Source organism: Cryptomeria japonica, chromosome 3 (genome assembly GCF_030272615.1).
Source record: "Cryptomeria japonica chromosome 3, Sugi_1.0, whole genome shotgun sequence".
NCBI classification, from domain to species: Eukaryota; Viridiplantae; Streptophyta; class Pinopsida; order Cupressales; family Cupressaceae; genus Cryptomeria; species Cryptomeria japonica.
This window is the reverse complement of record NC_081407.1, coordinates 980,868,003-980,874,002: the sequence shown is the minus strand read 5'-3', so window position 1 is coordinate 980,874,002 and position 6,000 is coordinate 980,868,003.

The following is a 6,000-nucleotide window of genomic DNA, read 5'->3' as shown; positions in this document are numbered from 1 at the left end:
TATCAATTGGAATGCTTCCTTTTCAATAAATAGGCGTAACTTCCTCTCCTATAAATTTTACCAATCTACCATCATACTTCTCAAGGTTAATGAACTTCCCTTTATCACCTATCATATGGTTTGAGCAACTGGAGTCAATGATCCAAGCCTTTAGTTGAACTTTAGCATGCCAAGCAACTTTTTCTTTTACAAGGTTTCCAATGTTCATATTTTTCTGATCTTCCGGACCTTCCGTTATCCTTCTCCTTTATAGCCAAGAACAAGGGTTATTCATTTGAATCATGACCATCTTCATCTTCAGATAAGTGTGTCTCCATTGAACACAAGCCTCTTTTTTCTTTATCTCTGTCATCTATCTTCTTTTTTTTGTCACTTTTATTTGTATCTATCCTTCCTTCCTTCCATCATCATCATCAAATATTTTGTAATTTTTCTTTTACATACATCTAGAAGCATGACTAATTCTACCACAATTAAAGCATTTTAGAGGTAACTTACCTTTGTCATTTCTCGTTTCTCTTGTCATTCTTCTTACAAAGTTTGCTTCGATCTCATCCATCTCTTCACTTGCTTCCGATTCATCTTCAGGCTTCTTTGAAACTTTGAATGCCACTTCTCTCCTTTCCTTTTTGATATCACCCATTTTAGCAATCTCGAAAGAAGATAGTGAACCAAGAAGTTGGTCTAGTATGTACTTATCTAGATCATGGCTCTCCTCAATAACAAACGTCTTGGGCTTGTAGGGTTTAGGTAGTGTTAGCAACACTTTTTTCACAACATCACTTTCTTCTATTTTTCCACCAACACCTTTGATAGCATTTACAACTTTTACCTTGTGTGTAGAGCCTTCAATGAGCTCATCATCAGACATCCTTAGGTTTTGAAATTTGTGCTTTCAATTTGTTGCTTGCTTTATCTTCAAATCACCTTCATATACACTTCTTAGATTGTCCCAAATTTCTTTAGTAGTCTTCAATCCCACAACCTTTCTAAACACTTCGTCATTTAAGCAACTGACAATAGCAATCCTAGCCTTTGTATTATTCTCAAAATCTTTTATCTCATTTGGAGTCTATGGAGGACCATTATGTGGAGTAGCATAATTAGTCTTGATGATTTCCCATATTCCCTTCGATAGAGACTCCAAGTGAAATTTCATTCTATCTTTCCAATAAGAGTAATTTGTACTTTCAAACTTTGGTGCTTTGAAATTCCAATCCTACACCATTTTGGATCTCCCTCAAGCGGTTAAGCTTCTCAAAAAGGGACTAGGCTCTAATACCAATTGTTGAACACACAACAAGATTGAGAGGGGGGTGAATCACTTTTTTATTGAACACTGTCAAAGCTCTTCTCAACTAACTTTCACACACCTTTTCCATCAATTCTATTTGCATAGAATTCACATCCACATCACACCATTTCAAACATATCCCACTCTTTTGTACACTTCAACGCATACATTTACTCATTCTTATATACAAAGATATTCATTAAAAGTCTCCACTAGGTCATCCCAAAATAAAGTATATAAAATTACATAAACTAGGGCATCTAGACCAATAATATTCAATGCGGTCCATTCTAGGAGAAAGAGGGGACTCAAAATCAATGTCACACATCCTTCTAAGTTGATTATGATGAACTGCATACCCTAACACATCTTCCAAAGGCGATTCCAAATGAAACGTGTATATAAACAATAAAACTCAACAACTAGTGGGTCCAAAAGCATCTTCCAATGCAAATTACCTAATGTGGATCTCCACACACCACAGTGAGACCCAAAATAATATTCTAACTCAACCTCCAATGCATATCTGGACCAAAAAAGCATGATCCAAACAAGATAATCCATCTAGGCATACTAAGATCCAACACAACTGACCATACCAAGAACAAACTAGCATAACTCACTTGTGGAACAAAAGCAACACCAGATATTTGAATTGGAATATTGCACGAACCAAATAAGCATGTCCTCCAAACTGCAAAACTTGAAGCCACCAAGAAAATTTTGGACCAGTTTGACAAACACTCTCACTGTCAGAAAACAACAACAACAACTCTTATCATTTAAGGAATCAAAGGACCTGCAACCTTGATAGTAAACCATTCATAGAACTTTAACATTATACCCAAGTCCGCACACCATACTCTTCATAATCTAGAACAAAACATTCTTCCACTAGGACATTAAATACTCTTTCCTACATATTGAAACTTTTGTTACACTAATCTTTCAAAAAATCCTCATGTAAGCACAACATCTTCACCAAGCAATATGACGTCATCTGAACACTCAATACCAAACCAAATATTACCACTAAACATCTACTAGAAATTTATATAACTTACCGTAACATCAATGACAACACAACCTCAACAAAGATACCAATCAAACTCAATAGCAACACCAAGCATCACATATTGATATCATACATCTCTAATAATCTTCCACAAAAACTGAATTGAGACACCAATAAAGCTCAACAACACCACCAATTTCCGACTCTCTTAATCAATATACAAAATAGAGAAACCTTCATATATTTGTATAACAACATAATAATAGCTCACTTGTCACCAATTGTCACCAACAATAGTTTGCACATCACAATGTTAGACAACTCAGATAAGCGGTGAACAACTGAGGGGGGGGGGGGGTTGAATTAGTTGTTAATAGATTATAGAACTTTAAGCATTAAAACCTTATTATTTGAATACATAAACCAAATATCAGAATAACAAATATAACAATTAAGCATAAATATAACCCATATAACATGTACCAACCATCCACAAAAATAACACCAAGATTTATACATGGAAAACCCGGTAAAGGGAAAAACCACGGTGGGAAGCCTACCCATAGTCAGATAATACTTCTGCAGTAAGTATGTGACTACATAAAGAGGGGCTTGCACATGCATGAAGGCCAACAACCTAGAGCGCACTGTTAATCACAAAAGGAGCCTCACCGACTACAAAATAAATCCAGACTACAATCCAGAAAGAAGAGTGAACTACAAGAATAACATCTCCTATGCCTGAATACAGTTCTGATTAAGCTTAGTACCAGAGGTCTTAAATCTCTTTCACCAACCCAATTTGATCACCTATGATTGACCAAAACCTCTGCATATGATTACAATCTTATACACACACAAATAATTCTATATCCCAAAAACCATGAATATGCCCATGATTTACAAAGAGATCTTACATCATATTTATACCAACCCGGGACCTAAACAATTAGGTCGGCCACCTAAAAGATAATACAATAAATTCATAACATAAACCCGCAATCCAATGATCAACTAAGTTGGCCTAAGACCGAAACAACATAATCCAATCAATAGATCCAACCGGAAACGCATCGGGATCATCCACCAACACGTTACATAAACCAATCCATAACCTAGCAAAATAAGATATCATTAGGTCTGGACCCAAATCCAACACCACCGATCAACAGGAACACAAACAAGATAACCATCAGCTTCCCAAAAGCCATCTAGAAGCCACACCGACACCACTTATCAAGTGCATCAAAATATCTTCAACAAAGCTCTGCCGGTAAAACCCTTACCGGTGACCAAAAGGCTTACTAGAACAAATGATAGCTCCCAATTCATCAAATCCCGAATCAACTGATCGTGATACACATTTGAATAGCATGAATGACAGATCCAAACCAATTCCACAAACCGAAGCATACCAGATCAATATCATAATCCAACCACTCTATTGGAAACCTATAAACAACCAAAATAGTCGGTGTTGCCATCAATGACAAAACATCAATGCAACACATAATCAATTCCTCCAATTTGCCAACACACAAGACTATATCCAAACCAAATCACATCCAAACCAACAAGTTTGACATCAATGACAACATAACTTATATTTCCAACATTAACATCTGACATAAACCTACAACAAGATTTGAATGTTCTAATAATATACAACTGCAAAGAGTTTAGCGACTTCATAAGCTAGAGACTCCTAAAAATGTCATACAATTTGATGCCTTCTATCTGCTGACAATATGAAGGATATATATGCAAGATATCCAATGATCTAATTGTATACAAACCTTTCCTAAACAAACCCTCTCCTACTTGAAGCCTATGCAAATAATTGTCACTTGAAATAGACACCTCCTTTTTCCTTACTGCTTCTAATAGATTTCGAGCTCCAAGAGAGTCGTACATTGAGAACAAGCAGTCCAATGGTATCTTGGGATTCAAAGAGTTAGGATGGAAAGAAAATTTGACCTTTATATAAGATTTTTTGAATAAATCTTTCAATGAAAGGTTATCAGGAATAAAGGTTTCATTAGGCACATATAATTGGATATGTACACTGCTTATGTGAGCTAGAAACTTTAGACCTTGGATACCTTTTTGAGATCTTCAACATTTGGCTTGTCAATCCACTTTAGAACTACAAACCCAATTTTGATCCCAATGGAGAGATGGAGAGAGAGAGAGAGAGAGAGAGAGAGAGAGAGAGAGAGAGAGGGAAGGGGTAGAGGAATTAAGGGAAGTATCAATAAAGGGAGAGAGAGATAGAGAGAGAGGGGGGTAGTTAGGGGGAGTGGTACATGGGGGCAAGGGAAGTATCGAGAGAGAGAGAGAGAGAGAGAGAGAGAGAGAGAGAGAGAGAGAGAGAGAGAGAGAGAGGTATCAACAAAAAAGGGAAACAACTTAGGGTGCATTTCTTAAAGCATCCAACAAAAACATTTCTAATTTTCCTCATTTAAACAACATTTGCATGTATTAAGAGGGATGCAAACAATTTAACTTAATCAACTCCGAACAAAATATTTTTAATTATATCAATTTACACAAAATCCAAATGGATATATAGCAACACAGACATTAAACTCCTCACAACTAATACAATTTTAAATTTATTTGGGAGATTTGACAAATGCTTCATGACATGATTTGTATACTATTACATTTCCTATCAAGCAACAAGTGGTGTGTTATTGTAAGAGAATATAAAATAAAAATGGAATTACAAAATGAGAGAAAATACCACAAACCTTCTCAAGCTTCTCAAATGAATTTGCATGACGAGGAATTGATCCCTTGATTGCTTCAATCAATAGTGAGCCATGGTGGCCATCCAAGAACAACCTATTCAACTTCTGTGTGTCAAGTAGTGATTTCCCTAGCTTGAGCTTCAAGTTGGTATTGAAAATAATATCCATCAACGACCTTTGATCGTGTGGATGTTGATAGTTTTGATTAGGGGTAAAAACAAGTTTTGAAAGGGCCCCAAAACCCTTTACAAAAGACCAAAATGGGTTAGGAACTAAGAAAGAATGTTGGAATAAAATAAAAGAGTAGAAAAAGCCAACAACAAGACAAAAACGAAACAACCTACCACAAGATAGGCTCCAATAGCTAGACCCAAAGGTCCTAAACAACTAGCCAAACTCTAGTAGCATAAAGAAACTAAACAATAAAAAAAACTATAGTAGTGGGTTTTGAAAAGTCTTCCATAACCTTCTTTGATACATGTACAAGCATCCTTTACTACCCTTAGTCTCCACCTTAATAGGAGAAAAATGATGTCTGAATAAGAGCAATAACAACCCCCTTGCAGCCAAAATCTAAAATAAGAGGTGTGGATGTCGATGTTGCTGCTATTGCCGATGCCACTATTTTTCACCATCATTTGTATAGACATGCAGAGCAAGGAGATGATAGGCATAAACTAGGGATTTAGCCAATTGAAGGGGTTGTCTAGGATGTGATGGGCCACATGAATTGCATGTAAAGTAAGGTGCGATGCATATAAAACACATACCCCTTGCATGCAAAGTGATATGACACGCATATAAACTTGCCAACACCACTCTTCCACTGCCCTGCCAATGTTTGAAATTACACCTTCAAATTTAAAGACCAACAAATGGATGTCAAATATACGATTCAAAGTTTTTGTTTACACGAATCCTTAAGATCCATTATGTGA